This window comes from Notolepis coatsorum (genome assembly GCF_963971535.1).
Source record: "Notolepis coatsorum genome assembly, chromosome: 5".
Taxonomy (NCBI): domain Eukaryota; kingdom Metazoa; phylum Chordata; class Actinopteri; order Aulopiformes; family Paralepididae; genus Notolepis; species Notolepis coatsorum.
The window spans coordinates 134,840,497-134,854,704 of record NC_140169.1 but is presented as its reverse complement, the minus strand read 5'-3'; positions in this window follow the sequence as shown (position 1 = coordinate 134,854,704).

Genomic DNA, 14,208 nt, shown 5'->3' with positions numbered 1-14,208 from the left:
ACTCCATTGTCTTGTTTTCGAGATGCACGAGCGTCTGCTTGTTGTTTGTTTCACTGGGGACTATAAACAGAACTGGAAAGCCTGTAGCCGGTATTTCTGTATTTCCGATTCACACTTTAGGAGGCATCGCTTTACCAGCCTAGAGCATGGTAGAGTGGGTAGGTTGTTAGGCCCAATTGGTCTCACCTGGTGAGAGAGCTGCCTGCCCAGTATGTATTTATGTTCCCCTGTGTAATCCCCTCTGTCTGCTTTTCCCATCTCCCAGGACAGGTTGTATCAGCAACCAAGCGAACCAACTTTGATCATTCTGATACCTATTATTTGTTGTTTATGTCAATTATTGTTTGTTTAGATAGGATAAAATAAATTATTTTGTTACTTGGTATCACGTGTGGACTCCCTATTTGTCAGAAACCACCTGCTTGTGACAATTCATTCATTCAATCTTTATTTATACTCGATACACTGAGTAATTAAACTAATTTACAGTGCCGTCGAGATACATACACAAGTGTCACAGTGTGTTCATAAATATAAAGACATCAAGACAATGAGAATAATTAAGAGCACATTTTTAAATACATTAAAAAAAAATCTTTTTAAAAGAATAAAATAGCTAAAAATGAAAACAGAGGTAATCATTTAAAAACAATTACATATTGTGGTAACCTGATTGGTCATTAAGGTTCTAAACCAACCCATAGACACTAGAAAGACTGCACCACAGTCAAAGACGATTCTCAAGGTGCTTTTCTTTGAGCGATGCACACCATGATGTGGGATATACCAGAGTTTTACATCACTACGATTCAGCTGGTCCACTGGCACCAATTCAGCATAGCCACTGTTAACCATATCTGTGAGGAAAGAGATGTATTCTTTCATTTCATGGAACCTTTCATTTTTGTTGAACTTGCGTTTCAGGCTCTGGATGCGTTGCTCTGCGATACAACGGTTGTTTGGCATGATGGGATCTTCTTGTTTGAAAGGCAAGTTTAGACAGTAATGTCCATCTTTAATCCTTGTTGAGTGGTTTACAATATCAAGGAATTTGACCTCTTCTCTTGATATTTCCTCTGTTTCTTTACTGGCTCTTTCACTGAAATCCTGATTGTACTGTTTGACAAGTAACTCCTCTATGTTTAGAATAGATATTCTATTGACAGCAGCAGCAGGGCAGCCATTCTCATCCCTGATGGTGTTGTCTCCTCTTAACACTTTCACGGCCAACCACGTATATATCGATTTTAATATTCTATTCAATGTCACAGACCTGTATGTTTCCGTTAAAAGGCATACTGGGACCCCAAGGGTGCAGTACCGGCCAGATCCGGCTAGGTGGCAGTATCGAGAGTGCAGTAAACCCTGTTCCAGACCATGTGTTACATTTAAATCCCACCGGGCGGAGAATGTTAGTACAGAGAGGTTCACTAGAGGTTAGAGGTTCACTCGATCACATTGAAAAGTGTCCGGGACACTCGATGCATGTGTTGTGCTGGATTACGTCGTGGACCAGATGGACATCAGATGGACCAGATGGCGATCAAACAATTAGAATATTCTTTTTGGAATAGAACGATCAAAGGTAAGGACTATCTGACGTCAATTCCAGCTTGATCCTGCAATGTTTTCATATCGATACAGCTGATCAGCGTGTGTAGTTTTCAAAACGAATGCCGTTACTGGCAATCAAAGCATCAGAAACGACCCCCCCCCCCTTTCATGCATTCATGATGAAACATTATACCTATTATATACATTTGATTTGGAAATAGTAGCGTGTCCAGGGATGAAACGCCAATGCTTTTAGTAGAATTCACGTAGCGCCCTATAACTCCGAAACTATACTTATATTCACCACGGGATACCGCACGAACGTATACATGAAAACATTTATTCTTTTTTGCATTTTGGACAGAAGATAGTTACTGTCAAATGACCATAGTATTGTATCCATAGCTAGAATATAGAATATAGATATAGCTCTACAAACAAGGTGACGCACCCCTATCTTTAAAGCGTGGCCTAGCTAGAACAGGATGAGGAAAATCCCCGGTGCTGAATGAGTTAAGGGACCATAGATGACCCACCCCAATAGGGTCCTCACCTTGGTCCATCTGCCTGGCTATTGACAACCTCCCAGGGTTCCAGTATCTTTGAGGCGTGTGTGCCGATGAGGTGGTCAATGCCAGAGTCTATTTCAGGCAGGGCCGCCTCAGGGGGTGTGCGAGCAGTGCGGTCGCACAGGGCCTCGCGGGAAGGGGGGCCTCGCAAAATAAAATTTTTTTTTATTTTTTTTATTTTTATTTTTTTTTTGCGAGGCCCCCCTTCCCGCGAGGCCCTTTTTCATCACATACCTAAAATCTAGTTTTGCTTATAATATAATGCTTATATATTTTATATAAAATATACATATTTTATATATGTTATGCTTATATATTTCACATTAGACACGTTTGTAGAATGTGTCTGACTTGTTCCTGGGTCTGCACCTGGGTCACTATTGGAGCTCTGGTGCTCTGCAGCAGGCATTGGTTTCAACGAAGGGAGTGGTTACTTACATCATAGTACGCCGCCGGAAACTTAAACGAAGAAGAAGAAGAAGAAGAGTCAGCTGCGTTTGAATATTTCGCGCGTGCAGCTTTTGACTATTATGCTTAGTTATGCCAGCCAAGGTCGGTCATTATCAGTCGGTCAGTCACCAAGGAACGTTGACGAAAGGCGGGACAAATGGCCGGAGCCTTGTCATGATGCAGTCGGGATATAGGCCATGGCCCATGATGATGTCGGCTAGTAGCTAGCTTAGCTAAAGGCTATCTAGCGTTAGCTAACCTGCAGCCAAGGATGAAGAGGATGGTCGTTTGGCAGATGAACTTCGTCAACTCCACGCGGTTGTCTCCATCCTCTTGGACGTTTGGTGAGTTTTTAACCTATTCTATTAACTCTATTCTATTCCCGCCGTGGACATCGCTCTCTCTCTCTCTCTCTCACTCTCTGGAGCTAAACTGGCCGACTAGCTAATAGTACTACTAGTAGCTAACGGTGTGTGCCTGGTGTCAGCACCTGGCTGTATGTAGCCGCATAGCTTGCTTCTGCGTTAGCTAATGGTTAGCGATAGCCTGGTTGAGCTAACTGTTAGCCAGTTAGTTGTTTAGCTTCGACGTTAACTGCCGGCTGCGCTCGGCTGGGAACGTTCGTTTGATGCTATCAGTTAGCCTTGAGTTAGCTGTTAGCTTGTGCTACGACCATTGACATTAGCCGTGAGAATAGCAGGGGGTTCTGGCACTCTGACTACGACATCATCTTTGACAGAAGATGTAGTCGGGCCTGCACCAAGGCTCTGGCAGCAGCTTATTTTTGTCCCGACAGCGGGAGGCCTTTCGTCAACGTGGAGACCTGTGTTACGGCCTTTCGCCCTGCGTTCCTTGGTGCAGGTAAGATTAATGAAAATGTCATGACATTACCCCACTCTTCCTTCCTTCCCCTCCCGAATGTTTTGTTAATAACGATGTTTTTTTCCAGGCAAAACATATGCTACTTCACAACATTTGGAGATACGACATGTGCTGTGTGTGAATGTCTTGGTCGTTTGTGTAGCTTGGGTAGCGTTGGGCCGTTGGCCAAAGCTGTGTGTGGCCTGGTGTCACAGTACCTGGCTAGCCTATTTAGCTGATGTCGGCCATTGGCTCCTTGCTGCTTTGGTTTCTCTGGTATAGACCCTCTTCTCTTTGGATTTAAGTGTTGATCTTTGTCCTTTTGGATCTCTCATACATGCTCTCTCTCTAACACACACACACATAAAACACATAAAATACGGTCTGGGATATACATATCCTATGTTACATTCTAATATAAAATATACAGTAGAAATATACATATGTACAGTAAGTGTAAAATTGTACTATGTCGGTTTAAAAGTAAAAGTAAAAATCCAGGAAGATAGTACTGTCACCCTGTGCTCAGTGATGCAGTGAGGCACAGTGATGCATTATACAGTCTGATGGCTGTCGGAATGAAGGACTTCCTGTGCCGTTCAGTGCTACATCTTGGGAGTCTTAGGGCGGGATCCACAAAGAATGGATTGCACGGTGCTAATTGCACCCTTACTTACAATTCTTTATGCATTGAAAATGGGGGACCCTGATGTAAACAAGATGAAAGTCTTTCTCTGGTCTGCATCACCTTAACAATTGTGTGTATTGAGCCGTTCTGTATTGTACCCATTCTGCAATCTTTTAATAAAATTATCAATCAATCATCTTTGTGGATCCCGCCCTTAGTCTAGCACTGAACGTGCTCCTCAGCCAAGTCTGTGTATAGTGGGTGGGAGTTGTCCCTGATGGCATGGAGCTTAGCAAGGCTCCTCCTCTCCGCCATCACCGCTAGAGAGTCCAGCTCCACCCCTACCACGTTACTGGCCTTCCTGACCAGCTGTTTGCGTCCCCCGCTTTCAGTCCGCTGCCCCAGCAGGTCACAGCGTACAAGAAGGCGCCCGCCACCACCGACTCACAGAACATCCTCAACATCCTTGTACAGACGTTGAAGGATCTCAGCCTTCTGAGGAAGTAGAGTCGGCTCTGGCCCTTCTTGTAGAGTGCCTCTGCATGTTTTGACCCGTTCAGTTTATTGTCGGTACACCGAGGTATCCTCAACCGTGTCCACATCGACTCCCCTGATGGAATCGGGGGTCACAGATGCACTCCTCCTCCTCCCCAGATCCACAACCAGTTCCCTGGTCTTCATCACATTTAGCTGCAGGTGGTTTTTATCGCACCATGTGACGAAGTGGCAGGTGGCAGGACTCCGATAATGGAAGTCGTTGGTGTAGACGGTGAAGAGCAAGGGAGAGAGGACTGTCCCCTGCGGGGCCCCCGGTGTTGCTGACCAGTCTGTCCAACACACAGCTCTGTAGGCGCACATACTGTGGTCTGCCTGTCAGATAGTCAACAACCCAGGACACCAGGGGGGCCTCTACCTGCATCGCCTCCAACTTCTCACCCAGCAGCCCAGGCCGTATGGTATCAAAAGCACTGGAGAAGTAAAAAAAAACATGACTCTCACAGTGCTCGCCGGCTTGTCTAGGTGAGTGTAGGCTTGTTTCAGCAGGTAGATGACAGCATCCTCTACCCCAAAAATATATAGTTTAGTAGGCACCACATGTAGATAGGGATATTATTTTCTGGTTGTTGGTTAGCGTCCGGTGCACCGCGTACTCCTGGGGCGGTCAATGAAATGATTGTATATGATCTTTAACTGGTAGCAGGTGTGGTTGAAGAAAGTTAGGTCTACAGGGCATTAGTTTAAGGGTAGGTAGGTTAGGGCGGCCAGGAAACACAGGTAGTGTGGTAGGGCTTGATTTAGTGTTTCTTAGGGTAGACATGTGGTAGGCCGGGGTTTTCTGCAGTTTAGACGTAGAAGCATATGTGGTCACATCAGGTTAGAAGGCGCACCTGTTTGGAATATTTTGTGGATTTATTTTGTTTGTTTAAGTGTTTGGTGAGCATACCTGGTAGCACCTAACACCCTGCGTGTATGACACGTCTATTTAGGGTGGGTGTGTTTTTTTTAATTTTTTTTGTTTGTTTGTGCAACCTGGAAAGGTGCGCTCCGTAGAGCTCACATTTCCACCGCGTCCCTTTATGGTTGTTATTATTGGCATTAGCATTCTTCATGGTTCTTCAGTGGTTCTTCGTGGTTCTTCAGTGGTTCTTTAGTGGTTTTTCAGTGGTTCTTTGGTGGTTCTTCGTGGTTTGTTAGTGGTTCTTAGTGACTGTAGGGTAAAGAGAGTAGCTGGTACAGTAACGATGGCTACCATTAAGGATTTTGTTGAGAACCCCTCTGACGAGATGTTGGGAAGGTTTTCCAAAGAGCAGCTTCTGAAGCTTGCTGTGCACTACAATGTGGAGCTTACTGCCAGTGAGAAGCGGTTAAAAACGACTGCCTTGGGGACTTTGAGGGCTATACTCATTGAGGAGCAGGTGATTGTGGCAACGGTGGATGAGCTTCTTTTGTCTGAGGTGTCTCCACAACTCTCTGGCGTGGCGGAAGGTGTTGCCATCGATTGGGGGCCTAGGGAGTTGGCATTTAGGGAAAAGCAGCTACAACAGGAGCGTGAGTTTAAGGAAAAACAGCTACAACAAGAGGAGAGGAGAGATGAGAGAGAGCGGGAGCTTAAGGAAAAACAGCTACAACAAGAGGAGAGGAGAGAGGAGAAAGAGCACGATCGTGCAATGAAGGAGCTTGCATTTAAGCATGCTGCCTTGCAGGCGGGTTCTCTGCATCCAGAGTCACGTTCCGGGTTTGATGTAGGCAGGAATATTAGGATGGTGCCACCATTCTTTGAGAAAGACGTGGAAAGATATTTTCCCCTTTTTGAACGGGTGGCAACCACATTGAAGTGGCCTGATACCGCCTGGACACTGCTGCTGCAATGTGTTTTGGTTGGTAGGGCACAAGAAGCCTACACTGCTCTGTCCCTTGAACAAAGCGCTGATTATGAGCTGGTTAAAGCTTCCATATTGAGGGCTTATGAGTTGGTCCCCGAGGCCTATCGTCAGCGTTTTAGAGGTTATCGTAGGCAGGAGGGGCAGTCTTATGTTGAATTTGGAAAAGAGAAGGAGAACCTGTTTGACCGGTGGTGCACCTCGCAAAAAGCAGAGTCAAGGGAGCAGCTCAGACAGTTGGTTCTCCTAGAGGAATTTAAGAGGTGTGTTCCTGATAACGTTTCCACACATCTAAATGAGCATAAGGTATCGAAGATAGCCGACGCTGCTGTCTTGGCTGATGAGTTTGTGTTAACACACAAATCTGTCTTTGTAGAGGAGGGCCGTGTGGAGTCCAGGGGTAGTAGGCGTCCTTCTCAGGGGAGCCGGTTCCCGGCACCCGTGTCTGCTGGTCGGTTTACTTCGACTCCTAGGCAAGGTGGCTCTGCTAGTGCATTCCCAGAGGGGGTTATCTGTTTTTACTGTAAGGAGCCTGGTCATATTGTTGCTGGATGCCCTGTGCTTAAGCAGAAAAATGTAAAAACGGTGGCTCTGGTAGAAATCATAGACAGGACACCTATGCCGACATTAGAGGGTGGGGTGCGAAGTATCAAAGGTGCAGACAGGGAGCTAGAGGGCTCCTCAACATTTAGGATGGATGGATTTGTTTCACTGGTTGGTGAATTAGGATCAAGGCAGGCTATTACAATATGGAGAGATACAGGAGCTTTCCAGTCTCTCATTCTGGATGGGATTTTGCCATTTTCGGAAGATTCTTCATTGCATTCCGGTGCCATTGTTCAGGGCTTTGGAGGAGGCTTTGTGAATACTCCTTTGCATGAGGTCTCGCTAAACTCTCCCTTAGTATCAGGCAATGTTGTCGTAGGAGTGTGTTCTCACATTCCCATAAAGGGGGTGTCCTTCATTCTAGGGAACGATTTGGCCGGTGGCAAAGTGCTGGCTACTCCAGTTGTAATTCCCGTCCCTGTAGTTTCTGAGGTTCCTGATGAGCTCGCACAGAAGCATCCAGGAGTGTTTCCTGTGTGTGCGGTAACACGCGCAATGTCAAAGGTCAAATGTGACACCCATGAGGTTGTTAACTTAGATGGTGATATGACACTTAGTGACACGTTCTTTGTTGAGTTGAAAAGTGGCCCTGATGAGGGGTTTGGTAAGGTGATTCCGTCTCATGAGCAGTTGGTACTAGAGCAAAACAAGGATGTCTCCTTGTCGTCCCTCTTTGAAGAGGCGGTTTTAGAGGATGAAATGGTAGATACGTCTCAAGGATACTTTGTTAGCAATGACGTGCTCATGAGAAAGTGGACACCACCTAACCTGTCCAGTCTGGATGACTGGGGCAGTGTGTTTCAGATTGTTGTTCCAGCCGTGTATCGTCCTGATATACTGCATCTAGCACATGATCATGATCTTGCTGGTCACATGGGGGTCAGGAAGACTTATGACCGTGTGCTGAGACATTTTTGTTGGCCTGGTTTGAAGTCAGATGTGGCACAATATTGTCGCTCGTGCCATGTGTGTCAGGTGGTTGGTAAACCAAACCAGAAGATCCCTCAGGCTCCTCTGCAGCCTATCCCTGCCGTTGGGGAACCTTTTGAGCGGATCCTCAATGACTGTGTTGGTCCCCTCCCTCGAACTAAGACAGGGAACCAGTACCTTTTGACTATTATGTGTGCAGCGACCCGTTTTCCTGAAGCCATTCCTTTACGCAAGATCACAGCCCCAGCTATATCCAAAGCTCTGGTTGGTTTTTTTTCGACTTTTGGTCTACCAAAGGTCATTTAATCAGATCAAGGGTCTAACTTCATGTCCCGTCTCTTTGCTCAGGTCCTCCAGCAGTTGTCTATCCAGCATTGCCCTTCCTCTGCCTATCATCCAGAGTCCCAGGGGGCGCTGGAGAGATTTCACCAGACTATCAAAACAATGCTGCGGGCATATTGTACGGAGTTCGACAAAGACTGGGATGATGGAATTCCTTTGCTTCTGTTTGCTGCTAGGGAGGTAACCCAGGAGTCTCTTGGATTCAGCCCGGCTGAGTTGGTGTTCGGCCACACAGTGAGGGGTCCTTTGAAACTGCTGAAGGAAAAGTGGTTGGCTGACCAGACTCCTTCCTCTACTAATTTGTTGGACTATGTGTGTGACTTCAGGCTTAAGCTTAGTAGAGCATGTGAACTAGCGAAAGAGAACCTAAAGGTAGCCCAAGGAAAAATGAAGGTGTGGTATGATAGGCGGGCCCGACATAGGGTGTTCTCACCGGGAGACAAGGTGTTGGTTCTCTCGCCTATTCTTGGGTCTGCATTACAGGCTAAATACAGTGGGCCATACTCCATTGAGCGCAAAGTTGGTGAGGTCGACTACTTGATTAAAACTCCCGACCGCAGGCGCAAGAGTAGATTATGTCACGTCAATATGTTGAAGGCGTACAATGATAGGGCTCAGATTGACCAGTCAGGGGTCAAGCCTGTGGCTGTTCTAACAGTTTCTGCATCTCCTATTGTAGCCGACTGTTCTGTGTCGAAGGAGATTTCTCAGGGCCGGTTGCCAAACACCCAGATACTAGGTGACTTGGACTCACACCTGTCGTACTTACCACTTCCTGAGCGTACGGATGTGGTGCGCCTACTTAGACAGCATACACGTTTGTTTTCTGATGTCCCTAGTCGTACTAATGTACTCGAGCATGACATTGATGTTGGTAGTGCAGGGCCAATTAAGCAACATGTCTATAGGGTGAATCCGGAAAAACGAAGGATCTTGAGTAAGGAAGTAGACTATATGGTGAGACATGGCATTGCGGAGCCCAGTTCTAGTGCGTGGAGCTCCCCCTGCCTGCTTGTTGATAAGCCAGACTGCACTCATCGGTTCTGTACTGATTTCCGTAAAGTTAATGCAGTAACCAAGCCGGACTCGTACCCTCTGCCTCGGATGGACGACTGTATCGATCGGGTGGGTTCAGCAGCCTTTGTAAGTAAATTGGATTTGCTAAAGGGATACTGGCAGGTTCCGCTTACTCCGCGAGCACGTGAGATATCCGCTTTTGTCACACCAGAGAGTTTCTGCCAGTATACAGTGATGGCCTTTGGCATGCGAAATGCCCCAGCGACGTTTCAGCGGCTAGTGAACAAGGTCCTGGGCGGGGTAGCGTTCTGTGAGGCATATCTGGATGACCTGGTTATCCACAGTTCCTCTTGGTCACAACATGTGGAGCATCTGGCCGAAGTGTTCAAGCGGTTGGGTGATGCTAACTTGACAGTTAACCTTGCGAAATGTGAATTTGGACAGGCCACAGTTACCTACCTGGGTAAGGTGGTTGGACGTGGGCATGTGTGCCCCATTACAGCTAAGGTGGAGGCTATAGTGGGCTTCCCTGCTCCCATCACCAGGCGGGAGTTAAAGCGCTTCCTAGGTATGGCAGGGTACTATAGGAGTTTCTGTAGGAACTTTGCTTCTGTTGTTGCCCCTTTGACCAATCTGCTCAGTCCTAAGGTACCTTTCGTGTGGACTGAGACTTGTCAACAGTCTTTTGAGAGCATCAAGGGTATTCTGATTAGCGCTCCCGTTCTGTCAGCTCCCGATTTTCAACTGCCATTCAAGTTGGCAGTGGATGCTAGTGACCTCGGTGCTGGAGCCGTCCTCCTGCAAGAGGATGCATTAGAGGTGGAGCACCCAGTGTGCTACTTTTCTAAAAAGTTTGACAGGCATCAACTGCACTACTCTACTATAGAGAAGGAGGCGCTCGCTTTGGTTCTTGCCTTGAACCATTTTGATGTTTACGTGGGATCCTCCAGTTTACCCCTTGTTGTGTATACAGACCATAACCCTTTGGTTTTTCTTCGCAGCATGGTGAATTCGAATCATCGTTTGATGCGATGGAGTTTGTTCCTCCAGGCGTATAACTTGGATATTCGCCACATTCGTGGGAGGGACAACGTGCTAGCAGACGCCCTCTCACGATCGTAGTACCGGTGTTTGTGGTACCCGTTATCGCTGTTGTGGTAGAGGCCCTGACAACTAAGGGGTCACAGTTGTTTTTGTTTTGTTTATGGGTTGTTGTGTAGTGGTTGCCTCTTGGGCAACCAGTTTGGTGGGGGAGGTGTTATGTACTAGAGGCCTGGTCACTCCTGTGTCACCAGGGCAGGCAGGTGAGGGCTGCCAATTAGCCAATTAGTGCTGATTGGTTACCTGCTGGGGAGCTTCAAAGGCAGACCCAGAAACACACATGCACGGTCTGTGCCTAGTGAAAGAGCTGTCAGGTTCTTACAGTCCTTGTCCGTTGGGTTACCAGTACATTAGCTTATAGTTATATTAGTAGTTCCTTGGTTTAGTAGCATTTTTGAGTTAGAGCACAGGGTTTTGGTGTTGATTACACATAGGTTGCGTACCCATGAGCCAGGGTCGTAACAACACTACAGAGGTTTCTGATCATGTTTTTCAACTCTGCATAAGTTGGAGGAGCTGTGATCTTTAAAGTGCGTTGAAGGATGTTCCACGAGTCAAGGAGCATTAACGAAAAAGGCAAGAACTTCCAAGCTCAGAACACGCTTGAGGAACCTGACAGGCACAAGCCAGTCGTTTGAAGAAATCAAAAGAGCGAGTGAGTGAGAGTGACTGACTGATTTTGATTTTGATTTTGATTTTATTAGGGATCCCCATTAGCTGGTGCGATAGCAACCAGCTAGTCTTCCTGGGGTCCACACACAAAAAAACACACAAAAACAATCACTATTGCAAAAAACAAAATTATTAAAAGTCAGTACACACAATGCATAATGAACCTACTGTAACAATTAATATAGCTAAAATTACATTAGTGTAAAACAAAAACAAAAAATTACTTTACAGTGTTAAAAACAATTTAAAAACAATTTAAGATTCTTTTTAAAAGTGAATCTACTGTAAATGCAGCAGAGGTTCCGAGGCAGGCCATTCCACAGAGTTAATGCTCTAAAAATAAAAGATCTCCCCAGAGCGCTGGTTCTAGGACCTGGCAATTCAAGCTGCCCACTACTGGAACCTCTAGTGTAATGCTGAGATAAGCCAGAGGCAGAGAGTGAGAGAATGAAAGAGAGGGTTAACCTGCCAGAGAGAGTTATTCTGGGAGACTATTCTTCTCAAAACAACTGAGCTGTCAAAGATAAAGTTTCTCCACTCTGAGGGAAGATAATGAAAGAAGTACCACATAGGAACTGATGCAGAACCTATGAATATTTAATATCTCCTATTTTGGTGCACAGTAATCATTTTGCTCCCCATTTTTGCTATTCAGACATGTCAGAGAAACCACTTTAATCACGTGATTTGTGGAAAGGATATAATATGTTGTGCAGTACAGGAGTCCACTTGAATCAAGTTACTTTCAAGCGACAGTTTAATTGGGATTTATTTTAATTGACAGATACTTGTGTTGTGGCAGGATATTTACCGCATGCTGAAGCTGGCCCGACTGAATTCAGAGATACAGGCTTTGTATGCATGGGGGCTCTGCAGTAGCTTGGAGGTCTGCAGCGGCTTGCTGAGACCATATCACAGCACATGTTCTCTGGGTCCAAAGTGCTCTCTGGCTCCCTTCCTGTCATTCACTATTAGATTAGATTATATTCAGATTCGAAAAGAGGTTTGGCATCCAACCACCAGAGTGCAAATTTAACAGTTAAGTGCAATAGTAATAGGAAATTATGTAGATGGAAAACATAGCAATACCCTGTCTTATACCGCCGTAAAACAATGTTAATCCCTACCTTCCTTCAAAACCGCTCTCAAAAAGCACCTACGGGAGGCCCCGGTAAATGTCCAACCCCCCCACCCAACCCCCTCCAATGTACAGTTTCTTCCCCCACTAATGTATATATTTTCTTTTAGGATCTCTGTCTCTTAAACAGTACTGTATATTTGTATATTTGTATGTCATAAATGTCTGGATGTAACAGTACTGTATATCTGTATGTCTACTGTACTGTATTGTACCCATTCTGCAATCTGTTAATAAAGTTTTCAATCAATCAATCAATCAATCAAACCGTATAATTTAATGGAGCTGTAATCCAAGCTCAGAACAATCTTGAGGAACCTGATGTCTTTTGAGCAAATCAAATGCAAGATGTGAAATGAGAAATAGGAAACCAGCCTTATTTCTTTGGACCCGGAGAACATATTCTGTCTGTCTGTTTCAGCAGGGCTTTCAACCAACAAAGCAAATGGTCCATCAAAGAAGATTGGGAAAAGGGTGTTGAAAATGAAATGCTGGAGAGATGAAAGGAAAATGAATGATGATTGTTGGAAGAGATGGCAGTGAGTGAGTGAGTGAGTGAGTGAGTGAGTGAGTGAGTGAGTGAGTGAGTGAGTGAGTGAGTGAGTGAGTGAGTGAGTGAGTGAGTGAGTGAGTGAGTGAGTGAGTGAGTGAGTGAGTGAGTGAGTGAGTGAGTTCATCACTAATTCAACTAAATGAATATGTGCAAAACAGTCTTAGAGTTTTGGGATGTGTGTGGGATTGCAAAATAAATCTGCATTGTTTTTTTGGAGAATTGGCACTAATAGGCCAGTATAATATGTGAAAATGTGACTCATTAAATCAAAGATGAAATGCATTTATGATATGATATAATAGCATGTAGAATAATGCTGTATATACTGTATATATACATTTATATTTACTGCATATATATATAATATAATTATATACATATCTGTCTGTGCATACGTGCATATAATACCTTTTACATATCTGCAGATACTATATCTATATCTGTATATAGCCTTACCTACTCCTACTAGTTACACTGCTGGCCAGTATGACTACTACCATACTGTCTTTATACCTGTATCACTGTACATAATAATACTACAACTCTATACATACATCTGATTAGCACTATTACTCAGTAGTAGTCATTTATATATGTTATCCAGTTTAATCACCTGTACATTGTATATTACTATAGCCCTTTACTGTTACATTTGCACTCTGGTTGTTATACTGTACTTGTGCTGTATAATGGCAATACATTTTAATCTAATCTAATGTAATTTACAATGGACATACAACATATTTTTATTTTTTTTATATATAAACACGTGACCTTTAGGTTTCTTCTGCAAAGGGGACTGGGTGTATAGGCCCAGCTACTGGTGGTGGTGATGGTGATGGGAAGGACTGAATCCATTGCAGGGGTGTAAATAGTACCCAGAAATTATACTTAAGAGAAAGTATGGGTAGGGCCTACCGTCTCAAAGTCTTACTCAAGTAAAAGTCAGAGTATCTGGCTAAAAACACACTTGAGTAAAAGTAAAAAAGTTTCTACTTTTAAATGTACTTAAGTACTAAAAAGTAAAAGAAAAAACGTTGTTTTATTCCGGGGCAATGAAATGTTCCGTTTTCATCCTCTTCATCACTCGTAATATCGTTTGTGGCCATCTTCTGTAGCTTGTCACTCTGACTGTCTATTCTTCTGATAGCAGGTGTTTAATCAAATATCCCCGCTTTCTAGTCTTGCACAAGGACCAATCAGCATGGGTATGGGCGGGATAATTTTCCATTGATTTGATTGGCTGTTTTTAAATAAAGTGCGGCCGCAGGATTAATAACGTTAACATTAGTTTGGCCAGAGAACCAAATATACTAATTAAAATGGTTGGACCTGCAAGATTTGTACTTTGTAGGTCTGCATTTTAAATATAAGGAGTAAAAAGTATGTTTTTTTTCTCTGAAATG